This window comes from Lampetra fluviatilis, chromosome 54, assembly GCF_964198595.1.
Source record: "Lampetra fluviatilis chromosome 54, kcLamFluv1.1, whole genome shotgun sequence".
NCBI lineage: Eukaryota > Metazoa > Chordata > Hyperoartia > Petromyzontiformes > Petromyzontidae > Lampetra > Lampetra fluviatilis.
In genome coordinates, this window is record NC_136328.1 from 9,411,621 (window position 1) to 9,424,217 (window position 12,597).

The 12,597-nt window shown below is 53.5% G+C and overlaps 1 long non-coding RNA gene across 1 annotated transcript in view; it reads left to right on the forward strand.

Moving 5' to 3' along the window:
- The first annotated feature begins 440 nt into the window (after positions 1–440).
- The window catches only part of LOC144949702 (uncharacterized), a 47,350-nt gene continuing 35,193 nt past the window's right edge, over positions 441–12,597 (forward strand). Inside the window, exons 1-2 of the long non-coding RNA XR_013640298.1 lie at positions 441–790; positions 5,055–5,138. This is a non-coding gene — a long non-coding RNA (uncharacterized LOC144949702). The remainder of the gene's footprint in view (positions 791–5,054; positions 5,139–12,597) is intronic.

The window sequence follows — 12,597 nt, forward strand, 5'->3', positions numbered from 1 at the left end:
ATGGGGGAGAGAGATGATGGGGGAGAGAGATGATGGGGGAGAGAGATGATGTTGGGGGAGAGAGATGATGGGGGAGAGAGAGATGGGAGAGAGATGATGGGGGAGAGAGATGATGGGGGAGAGAGAGATGGGAGAGAGATGTTGGGGGAGAGAGATGATGGGGGAGAGAGATGATGGGGGAGAGAGAGATGGAAGAGAGAGATGGGAAAGAGATGGGTGAAAAAATAGAGAGGGGAGAGAGGGGAGAGAGGTGACGAACATCGATGGAAGGGAGATGTAGAGGAGGAGGCGTAGGGGAGAGATGTGGGAGGGAGAGAGAGGAGGGGAGCGCAGCCGTGTGTGGGGTGGTGGGGAGAGAAGGGAGAGAGAGGAGGGGGAAGAGCAGAGGGGGTGCTACGGGTGTGGATGTGGGGGGGGGGTACACGTGTGCGTGCTTGTGTATATAAATGTGACCCCACAGTAGCGGAGGGAGAGAGAGGAGAGCGAGGGAGGGAGTGAGCGGAGAGGGAGAGAGGCGGAGAGCGAGAGAGGGAGCGGAGGAGGAGGAGAGAGGAGGTGGTGGATGTCTGGGGAAGAGCCACGGCGAACGTTGAGTCGGGGAGACGAGGAGATCGCTCACCACGCGGTGCTCACCCCCCCCTCCCCCGGTGCTCACCCCGCAGTGCTCACCCCCACCCCCCCCCCCCGGTGCTCACCCCGCGGTGCTCACCCGGAGGTCACGAGGTCGCTCTGTAGACGGAGGAGGAGAGCGAGAGAGCGGGCGCAGCGCCGTCGGGGCCACGCGGTGCTGGTGAGTGAGCGTGTGGGCCGATGACTGGGAGAGTATGTGGGAGAGTGTGTGGGAGTGTGTGGGAGAGTGTCACTGGGAGTGTGTGGGAGAGTGTGTGGGAGAGTGTCACTGGGAGTGTGTGGGAGAGTGTGTGGGAGAGTGTCACTGGGAGTGTGTGGGAGAGTGTGTGGGAGAGTGTGTGGGAGAGTGTCACTGGGAGTGTGTGTGGGAGAGTGTGTGGGAGTGTGTCACTGGGAGAGTGTGGGAGAGTGTGTGGGAGAGTGTGTGGGAGAGTGTGACTGGGAGAATGTCACTGGGAGTGTGTGGGAGAGTGTGTGGGAGAGTGTGTGGGAGAGTGTGGGTGAGTGTGTGGGAGAGTGTCACTTGGAGTGTGTGGGAGAGTGTCACTTGGAGTGTGTGGGAGAGTGTGTGGGAGAGTGTGTGGGTGAGTGTGTGGGAGAGTGTCACTGGGAGTGTGTGTGGGAGAGTGTGTGGGAGAGTGTCACTGGGAGTGTGTGGGAGAGTGTGTGGGAGTGTGTGGGAGAGTGTCACTGGGAGTGTGTGGGAGAGTGTGACTGGGAGAATGTCACTGGGAGTGTGTGGGAGAGTGTGTGGGAGAGTGTGTGGGAGAGTGTGGGTGAGTGTGTGGGAGAGTGTGTGGGAGTGTGTGGGAGAGTGTCACTTGGAGTGTGTGGGAGAGTGTGTGGGAGAGTGTGTGGGTGAGTGTGTGGGAGAGTGTCACTGGGAGAGTGTCACTGGGTGTGTGGGAGAGTGTGACTGGGAGTGTGTCACTGGGAGTGTGTGGGAGAGTGTCACTGGGAGTGTGTGGGAGAGTGTGTGGGAGGGTGTCACTGGGAGTGTGTGGGAGAGTGTGTGGGAGAGTGTCACTGGGAGTGTGTGGGAGAGTGTGTGGGAGAGTGTGTGGGAGTGTGTGGGAGAGTGTCACTGGGAGTGTGTGGGAGAGTGTGTGGGAGAGTGTCACTGGGAGTGTGTGGGAGAGTGTGTGGGAGTGTGTGGGAGAGTGTCACTGGAAGTGTGTGGGAGAGTGTGTGGGAGAGTGTCACTGGGAGTGTGTGGGAGAGTGTGTGGGAGAGTGTGTGGGAGTGTGTGGGAGAGTGTCACTGGGAGTGTGTGGGAGAGTGTGTGGGAGAGTGTCACTGGGAGTGTGTGGGAGAGTGTGTGGGAGAGTGTGACTGGGAGAGTGTCACTGGGAGTGTGTGGGAGAGTGTGTGGGAGTGTGTCACTGGGAGTGTGTGGGAGAGTGTGTGGGAGAGTGTGTGGGAGAGTGTGTGGGAGAGTGTGTGGGAGAGTGTCACTGGGAGTGTGTGGGAGAGTGTCACTGGGAGTGTGTGGGAGAGTGTGTGGGAGAGTGTGTGGGAGAGTGTGACTGGGAGTGTGTCACTGAGAGTGTGTGGGAGTGTGTCACTGGGAGTGTGTGGGAGAGTGTCACTGGGAGTGTGTGGGAGTGTGTGGGAGTGTGTCACTGGGAGTGTGTGGGAGAGTGTCACTGGGAGTGTGTGGGAGTGTGTGGGAGAGTGTCACTGGGAGAGTGTGGGAGAGTGTCACTGGGAGTGTGTGGGAGTGTGTGGGAGAGTGTCACTGGGAGTGTGTGGGAGAGTGTCACTGGGAGAGTGTGGGAGAGTGTCACTGGGAGTGTGTGGGAGTGTGTGGGAGAGTGTCACTGGGAGTGTGTGGGAGAGTGTCACTGGGAGAGTGTGGGAGAGTGTGACTGGGAGTGTGTGGGAGAGTGTCACTGGGAGAGTGTGGGAGAGTGTCACTGGGAGTGTGTGGGAGTGTGTGGGAGAGTGTCACTGGGAGAGTGTGGGAGAGTGTCACTGGGAGTGTGTGGGAGAGTGTCACTGGGAGAGTGTGGGAGAGTGTGACTGGGAGTGTGTGGGAGAGTGTCACTGGGAGAGTGTGGGAGAGTGTCACTGGGAGTGTGTGGGAGTGTGTGGGAGAGTGTCACTGGGAGAGTGTGGGAGAGTGTCACTGGGAGTGTGTGGGAGTGTGTGGGAGAGTGTCACTGGGAGAGTGTGGGAGAGTGTCACTGGGAGAGTGTGGGAGAGTGTGACTGGGAGTGTGTGGGAGAGTGTCACTGTGGGAGAGTGTCACTGGGAGCGTATGGGAGAGTGTCACTGGGAGCGAGCTCTTCCGGCAGGCGAGGCTGCGTTGGCTGGGTCATGTAGCCCGCATGCCCAGCCACCGCATGCTCAAGCAGCTTCTATTCGGCCGCATAGAGGGTGCTAAACGGGCACGGGCTAGAGAGGAGATGGAGTGATGCGATACGGGTGGACGTGGAGCTGAGTGGACTTGCCGATGACTGGTACCAGCTGTGTCAAGATCGGCCTCTGTGGAGGAGGCTCGTGAAGGACGCTACTGGGCAGTTGGAGGCAGTCGACCTCCAACAACAACGGAGGGCGGAGGAGCGACGCTCACAACAACGAGCGGAGCGCCGGGTGGCTAAAACACAGCAAGTTAACACAGTAGAGGGCACAGGTGGTGCATCGGCGACTCATCTCAGTCAGTCGACCCGTGGCACCTGGGTCTGCCCCGTGACCTGCCGGCGGGCGTTCGACACTTCACGTGGCCTCAACGTGCACATAGCCTGGCACAAGCGCTGTGGTGACGTCACCGCCACTTAGTGGCGAATGGCGGTTGTTGTTGAGTGTGTGAGTGAGTGTGTGTCTGTGTGTGGAGCTGCAGTGTATCAGAGCGATAGCGTATCTGTTCGCTACGAACCCGACACCCAGGTTCAATTCCCGCTCACGGTCAACACCGGTGACGATTATCTGAACTGGTCCTGGGCCTCCCCTAGGTCTACTCAGCCTCCAGTGATTACCTAATGCGGTGTGTAAACATCACAACCGGGGAGACAAAGGCGGCCGGGTGTTGTGCTAGCCACCGACCCACCCATGTGCTGTGTCGGGATTCACAGGTGTTACTCACTAACAGCACTTATCCCAATCGTCTGTTAAGCCTATAAGGGTGGTCTTTGTCTTTGTATGGACATGTGTTAGAGTGTGTATATGGGACTGTCACTGTGTATATATATGTGTTGTTTAATTGTCCATGTGTGTATCTTCGTAGGCATGTGTGTGTCTGTTTGTATGTGTACATTTGTAGGCATGTGTGTGTCTGACTGTGTGTGTACCTATGTAGGTATGTGTGTGTGTGTCTGTGTGTACCTTTCTAGGTATGTGTATGCGTGTCTGTCTGCGTGTGTACCTTTGTAGGTATGTGTGTGTCTGTATGTGTATGTGTCTGTATGTCTGTGTGTACACCTTTTTAGGGAGTTGTAGCTGTCTGTGTGTGAGTATCTGTATAGGGTTGTGTGTGTCTGTCTGTGTGTGTGTGTGTACCTGTGTAGGTATGTGTGTGTGTGTCTGTGTGTACCTTTCTAGGTATGTGTATGCGTGTCTGTCTGCGTGTGTACCTTTGTAGGTATGTGTGTGTCTGTATGTGTCTGTGTGTGTGTGTGTCTGTCTGTGTGTGTCTGTATGTGTATGTGTCTGTATGTGTGTGTCTGTGTGTGTGTACACCTTTTTAGGAAGTTGTATCTGTCTGTGTGTTAGTATCTGTATAGGGTTGTGTGTGTCTGTCTGTGTGTGTGTACCTTTGTAGGTATGTGTGTGTTTGTCTGTGTGTGTACGTTTGTGGGGAGCGGCAGTGTAGCGGTTAACACGCTGCGCTACGAACCTGGCCACCCGAGTTCGATTCCCTTTTACGGCCAAAATCGGTGATGATTATCTGAGCCGGTCCTAGGCCTCCCCTAGGTCGACTCAGCCTCAAATGAGTACCTGGTGCAGTGTGTAAACATCGCCACTGGGGAGACAAAGGCGACCAGGCGTGGTGCTGGCCACCCACCCTCTCATGTGCGGATCTGGCCTTCATAGGTGGTTGCTAACAGCACTTGCCCCAACAGTCTGTTACAGGCTATATGGGGGATCTTTGTATGTGTCTTTGTGTACCTTTGTAGGTATGTGTCTGTCTGTCTGTGTCACCCGAGTTCGATTCCCGCTCACGGCCCACGTCAGTGACGATTTTTTGCAAAAGTCGTGCGCCTCGCCTGGGTCGACTCAGCTTTAAATCAGTAAATGGTGTGGTGTGCAAACAGCAGTCTGTTAAGGCTATACGGGGGATCTTTATCTTTGTATTAAAGGCTATACGGGGTAAATAATTGAGCGAGGCCATTACTGCGAGAGCTGGGGAAGGAGAGACGATGATGGTAATGGTGGTGCAGGTGGTGATGGTGGTGGTGATGATGATGATGGTAATGGTGGTGCAGGTGGTGATGGTGGTGATGATGATGATGGGAGAGGGGATTCCAGAGTGGAGCAGAGCGATGCGAAGAGGCAGTACGTGAAGAGAGGTGAGTGGGTGAGTGGGTGGGTGGGTGAGTGAGTGAGTGGGTGAGTGAGTGGGTGAGTGAGTGGGTGAGTGGGTGGGTGGGTGAGTGAGTGAGTGGGTGAGTGAGTGGGTGAGTGAGTGGGTGAGTGGGTGAGTGAGTGAGTGGGTAAGTGAGTAAGTGAATGAGTGGGTGAGTGGGTGAGTGGGTGAGTGAGTGAGTGGGTGAGTGAGTGAGTGGGTAAGTGTGTAAGTGAGTAAGTGAGTAAGTGAGTGGGTGAGTGGGTGGGTGGGTGAGTGGGTGGGTGAGTGGGTGGGTAAGTGAGTAAGTGAATGAGTGGGTGAGTGGGTGAGTGAGTGGGTGAGTGAGTGAGTGGGTAAGTGGGTAAGTGAGTAAGTGAGTAAGTGAGTAAGTGAGTGGGTGAGTGGGTGGGTGGGTGGGTGAGTGAGTGAGTGAGTGGGTGAGTGGGTGAGTGAGTGAGTGGGTAAGTGTGTAAGTGAGTAAGTGAGTAAGTGAGTGGGTGAGTGGGTGAGTGAGTGGGTGAGTGGGTGAGTGAGTGGGTGAGTGGGTGAGTGAGTGGGTGAGTGGGTGAGTGAGTGGGTGAGTGAGTGAGTGGGTGAGTGAGTGAGTGGGTGGGTGGGTGAGTGAGTGAGTGGGTGAGTGGGTGAGTGGGTGAGTGAGTGGGTGAGTGGGTGAGTGAGTGGGTGAGTGGGTGAGTGAGTGGGTGAGTGAGTGAGTGGGTGAGTGAGTGAGTGAGTGAGTGGGTAAGTGAGTAAGGAATGAGTGGGTGAGTGGGTGAGTGGGTGAGTGAGTGGGTGAGTGAGTGAGTGAGTAAGTGGGTAAGTGGGTAAGTGAGTAAGTGAGTAAGTGAGTGAGTGGGTGAGTGGGTGAGTGGGTGGGTGGGTGAGTGAGTGAGTGGGTGGGTGGGTGAGTGGGTGAGTGGGTGAGTGAGTGGCTGAGTGAGTGAGTGGGTGGGTGAGTGAGTGAGTGGGTGGGTGAGTGAGTGAGTGGGTAAGTGAGTAAGTGAATGAGTAAGTGAATGAGTGGGTGAGTGGGTGAGTGAGTGAGTGAGTGGGTAAGTGGGTAAGTGAGTAAGTGAGTGGGTGAGTGGGTGGGTGAGTGAGTGAGTGAGTGGAGTGAGTGAGTGAGTGAGTGAGTGAGTGGAGTGGAGTGGAGTGAGTGAGTGGGTGAGTGAGTGAGTGAGTGGGTGAGTGGGTGGGTGAGTGAGTGAGTGAGTGGAGTGAGTGAGTGAGTGAGTGAGTGAGTGAGTGAGTGAGTGAGTGAGTGGGTGAGTGAGTGAGTGAGTGGGTGAGTGGGTGAGTGAGTGGGTGAGTGAGTGGGTGAGTGAGTGGGTGGGTGATTGAGTGAGTGAGTGGGTGGGTGAGTGAGTGGGTGAGTGAGTGGGTGGGTGATTGAGTGGGTGGGTGGGTGGGTGAGTGAGTGAGTGAGTGGGTGAGTGAGTGAGTGAGTGAGTGGGTGGGTGGGTGGGTGGGTGAGTGAGTGAGTGAGTGGGTGAGTGAGTGAGTGAGTGGGTGAGTGAGTGAGTGAGTGGGTGAGTGGGTGAGTGAGTCGGTGAGTGAGTGAGTGAGTGGGTGAGTGGGTGAGTGAGTGGGTGAGTGAGTGGGTGAGTGGAGTGGAGTGAGTGAGTGGATGAGTGAGTGAGTGGGTGAGTGAGTGAGTGAGTGGGTGAGTGAGTGGGTGGGTGGGTGAGTGAGTGAGTGGAGTGAGTGAGTGGAGTGGAGTGAGTGGGTGAGTGAGTGAGTGAGTGGGTGAGTGAGTGAGTGGGTGAGTGGGTGAGTGAGTGAGTGGGTGAGTGGGTGAGTGAGTGGGTGAGTGAGTGAGTGAGTGAGTGGAGTGAGTGAGTGGAGTGAGTGAGTGGAGTGAGTGAGTGGAGTGGAGTGAGTGAGTGAGTGGGTGAGTGAGTGAGTGGGTGAGTGGGTGAGTGAGTGGGTGAGTGAGTGGGTGGGTGATTTAGACAGTAAATGAGTGGCTAAGTGAGTGATTGAGTGTCTTGTTGTGACCTGCAGTGTGATGGTAGTGGCGGTGGTTCAACACCGTGTGGTTGTGGTGGTTGCACACCGCGTGGTGGTGGTAGTAGTGGTGGTGGTAGTAGTGGTGGTGGTTGCACACCGCGTGGTGGTGGTAGTAGTGGTGGTGGTAGTAGTGGTGGTGGTTGCACGCCGCGTGGTGGTGGTAGTAGTGGTGGTGGTTGCACACCGCGTAGTGGTGGTAGTAGTGGTGGTGGTAGTAGTGGTGGTGGTTGCACACCGCGTAGTGGTGGTAGTAGTGGTGGTGGTTGCACACCGCGTGCCGTACGAGACGACTCAGTCATCGTGCGTACGGACCGAGTCCTCAACACGGCAGGAGGAGGAGGAAGCCAGCGGAGTGAAGTTCACGTGCACGGTGACCACGACAGTAGCAGCGACAGGGAGGCGATTGCGCCCCTGGCGATGAGAGAGTTGCAATCACCACGACAGTCTTCATCCACACGGGGTCATCACTCTTGTTGTTGTTGTGAGCAGAGAGCGGTGGCGCAGTGGTTAGCGCCGAGCGTCTGTGGCCACGTGCTGCGGCTGCCTCTCGCCCGCCTGGTGACCCGCTCGTGCGTCACAACTCGAGGCCGCCTCCTCACCAATGACGTCACAGGCGGAGTTTGGCTTCGATATTTTGGGGACAGGGGCGCGGATTCGCTTTGTCCACACATTGGGAATCGCGTGTGCGTATAATCTACGTATTATTATGTTTCATCTAAATTGTAAGCTCGTGAAAATGCATTAATGACGGTGTCCATTGTCTGGAGTGGAAACGACTTCTCTGCGATCTCTCCGAGACGAGGAAGCCGCTGGGAGCTGTGCTGCACCTTGAAATCGCCACCGAGATTGACAGACTCATTCATTTAGCACTTCTCGTTGTTGTTGTTGTTGGGTTCAATCCCCCCCCTCCCGCGTACCTCCGATTGATGCAGTTGGTTACGTACAGTGCAAAAGAAGTTCAACATACGTACAAACATAGCCGGGCTGTGGTGGTGGTGGAGGTTGTGTTACACTCGTGTGGCCTCCCAGTCAGAAGTAGCCCCTGAATTCGATTCCCGACTCGAGCGCCATTGTGTGAGTGGAGTTTGTACGTTCACTCCCCCTGTCTTGCACGGTGAGGATGAGACTGAGTGAGTGGGGAGCGGTGGTGTATCGGTTAGCGCTACGTGTGCCGTGTCAGCTTTCAGAGGTGATCACAAACTGCACTTGCCCCTAGAGTCTGATAAGGCTATAGCGGGGATCTTTGTCGGTGTGTCCGAGTAGAGCTTGCATGTTTCCCCCCTGTTCTGCAGAGTGTGGGTGAGTTTGTGAGTGAGCGAGTGTGTCAGTGTGTGAGGACGCTGCTATTTGGCAATTGGAGGCAGTCGCTCTCCAAAAAAACGCAGGGCAGAGGAGCGACGCTCACAACAACGGGCGGAGCGCCGGGCGATGGTACCAGTCATCGGCAAGTCCACTCAGCTCCACATCCTCCCGTACCACATCACTCCATCTCTTCTCCAGCCCGTATCGTGCCCATTTAGCCCCCTCTATGTGGCCAAACAGAAGCTGCTTGGGCATGCAGTGGCTGGGCATGCGGGCTACATGACCCAGCCAACGCAGCCTTGCCTGCTGGAGGAGCTCACCGATGGGACTTTGTCCAGATCTTTCAAGGATTTGTGAGCTCCTCGCACAATCCAGCCTGGTTAAACATAGGATGGATCGTAGGGCATGCCAGCCTGAATGTTTCTAACCGGCGCAGATGTTCTATTAGAGGGGTCCACATTTCCCAAGAGTAAAGAAGGACATGAATTGTGGCCGAAAAGACCCGAAGCTTTTCAGAGTGACAGACCAGGTTGTTGGCACAGTAGGGGACACAGGTGGTGCATCTCAGTCAGTCAACCTGTGGCATCTGGGTCTGTTCCGTGATCTCCTCTCAGAGAGCCTTCGATACTTCACGTGGCCTCAAAGTGCACCTGGCCTGACACAGGCGCCGTGGAGACGTCACCGCTACTTCGTGGTGAACGGCTGTTGTGTGCATGGAGTTTGTGTATTCTCTATCTCCCCCTGTTCCGCTAAGTGTGAGAGAGTGAGTGCCTGAGTGAGTGGAGGTTGTGTGTTCTCTCACGTGAACAAGACGCCAATTAGTTACTTATTCAGCCCACCGGTGTGTTTGAAGAGGGAATCCACAACATTTCGAATTTAAGTAGTACGACGTTTCGCTGGTAATTACGTCCAGCATCTTCGGGCGATTTGCCAAAATAGTGAAGCCATCCACCTGCTTCCGGTGTTAAATAGTGCAGGATGACGTCATCATTGAACCCCATCAGGTTTCGAGATCAGAGGCGGAGGTGGGGGTATTGTAATTATATAATAGATTAGTAATCAGTTAATTAGTATGTGATTCCTCGATAAGGAATTGTAATATGTATTGTGTATTACTTAATAATACGCCACCAGGATGCACTAAGCCTGTAGCTATCAGAGCGGTTAAAATTATTCGTATTTCTCTCAATTTCGATGGATTCTCGAATTAGTCTTGGCCAGTAATAATTCGTTTTGAATAACACTTCAACGTTATCAAAATCAATTGAGTGTCCTTGTTGGCAAGCATGTTCTGCCACTGCCGACAGTTGTGTTTGAGAGAATTTCATGTTCCATTGGTGTTCTCTTAGTCTTATGCTAATGTTACATCCCGTCTGTCCAATATAGCATTTACCGCATAATTAATTGATCTGATATACACCTTTTGTTGATAACTGAGGTAATTCATATTCAGTACAAGACACTAATTTTTCAATTTTGTATATCGTACCAAATTTTACTTTAATTATTTGCTTTTGCAAAACACGGGCTGATTTGTCAGTTACTCCTGAGATATATGGTATTTTAATTGTTTTGATACTTTGATCACTTTCAGCAGTAGTGTTGTTCGGTTTGGGTTTGGCATTCAATGCTCTGTTAATCTGAGCATTATTGTAGACATTCAGTTGTAGTGCTTCTTTAAAATGTTTAATATCTCTCCTTAGACTTTCACCATCTGACACTGTTTTTCCCCGATGTATGAGCGTCTTGATGAGAGAGGATTTCTGTGCTGGGTGATGATGCGAATCTGCAATCAGATAGGCATTTTTATGTGTTCCCTTTCGGTAAACTCTGTGTGTTATTTTACCATTTAAGCCACGTCCAAGCAAAATATCTAGGAAGGGGAGTGTGTTGTTCACCTCCATTTCCATGGTGAACTGGATGGCCGAGCTTTGTGCATTGAGATTATTTAAAAATGCATTAAGTGTATCTTTACCATGTGGCCAGACAATCAAAGTTTCATCGACATATCTAAGCTAAAAAGATGGTCTTCATGTGCTCGAGGCAAGTGCTCTTGTTTCAAAGGTTTCCATGTACGGATTTGCTATAGGGGGAGATGGAGGAGAGCCCATTGCTGCTCCTTCCTTTTGTTTAAAGAAGTCACCTCTCCACAAGAAACAAGTGTTATTGAGACAATGGTCAGCTAGTGTTGGAATATCTCCTGGTAAACCTGTCCTCTTTACCGGTGTGTCTAGCAATTTACGTGACTCGTTCATTGGATAGCTTAGTGAATTGAGAAATTACATCATAACTCACCAGAATAGCATCAGGCTGAAGTTTAATATCTTTAATCACATTCACAATATGTTCTGAATTTCGTATGAATGAAGATATCCTACCGATGTAGGGCTGTATTTGTTGAGCTCCGTATTTTGCTAATTTATACGTGGCAGAGCCTATTCTACTTACTATGGGTCGTAATGGGATACCGATTTTATTAATCCTTGGTAGTCCATGCAATCTTGGTGGTTTTGAGGCCCGTGGCTTCAATTTGGTATTGCTCAGTCTTGGGGATTAATGAATTTGCAATGATTGCAGTAGTCTTGCGTTCTAAAGTAATAGTTGGATCTCGTTTAATTTTAATTTAGGTATCTCCCTCCAGTAAATCTTTAATTTTATTATCACAATATGTTCGTGACATCACGAGTGGTTGTCCTATGGATAGAATCGACCCTCGCCATAGGAATGTGGAGTTTCCACCACCGGTTTTGCTGGAGGTCACTGTGGATTTTATGAGAATGCGCATCATAGCCCAACTCCGCCTTTGCTCGCGTGATTCACCGTTCGATTCCCCGTCCCGGCCCCGTCCCCACCGCGTCCCTTACTCTCGCGCTCTCCCAGGCATCCATTACCGAGCCCTTAATTGAATTCCTGGCAATGAATAACTTGACGGAAGCGCGACGCCCGGAATTACAATGGGACCCACATCGGCAACTCCCTTCCCGCAGCCAGAGGGCTGAGTGCGGGTAGGGTGTGTGGGTTTGTGGGCGAGTGGGTGGATGGGTGGGTGGGTGTGTGGTTGGGTATGTGGGTGAGTGTGTGGGTGAGTGGATGTGTGGTTGGGTATGTGGGTGAGTGTGTGGGTGAGTGGATGTGTGGGTGGGTGGGTGTGTGTGTGTGTGTGCGGGTAGGTGTGTGTGTGGGTGGGCGGGTGTGTGGGTGTTTGGTTGAGTGAGTGAGTGGATGTGTAGCACCTGGGTCTGCCCCGTGACCTCCTGCCAGCGGGCGTTCGACACTTCACGTGGCCTCAAGGTGCACATGGCCTGACACAAGCGTCGGGGTGACGTCACCGCCACTTCGTGGCGAATGGCGGTTGTTGTTGTTGAAAGGATGTGTGGGTGGGTGAGTGGGTGTGTGGGTGTGTGTGGGGAGCGGTAGTGTAGCGGTTAGCGCGCTGCGCTATGAACCCAACGACCCGGGTTCGATTCCCGTCCACGGCCAATACCAGTGACGATTATCTGAACCGGTTCTGGGCCTCTCCTAGGTCGACTCAGCCTTAAATGAGTACCTGGTACGGTGTGTAAATATCGCCACTGGGGAGACAAAGGCGGTCGGGCGTTGTGCTGGCCACCCACCCCCTCGTGTACCGTTGCCACCTTCATAGGTGCTCGCTAACAGCACTTGCCCCACAGTCTGTTAAGGCTATACGGGGGATCTTTGTTGTGTGTGGGTGAGTGGTTGAGTGTGTGGGGTCGACTCGGCCTCAAGTGAGTACCTGGTGAGGTGTGCAAACATCACCACTGGGGAGACAAAGGCGTGGTGCTGGCCACCCACACACGCCCGTGTGTGCCCTGCCGGCCTTCGTAGGTGCTCGCTGACATCACTTGCTCCGATGATCAGTTAAGCCTCAACGGTGGATCTGTGTCTCTATGTGGGTGGGATAGTGGGATAGTGGGTGAGTGTGTGGGTTACAGTCCTTTATAGGTGCTCACTAAGAGCACTTGCCTCAACAGTCTGTTGGGGGATCTTTGTCTTTGAGTGTGTGCACGGGTGAGCGTGTGGGTGAGCGTGTGGGTGAGCGTGTGGGTGAGCGTGTGGGTGAGCGTGTGGGTGAACGTGTGGGTGAACGTGTGGGTGAGCGTGTGAGTGAACGTGGTGAGTTAACGTGT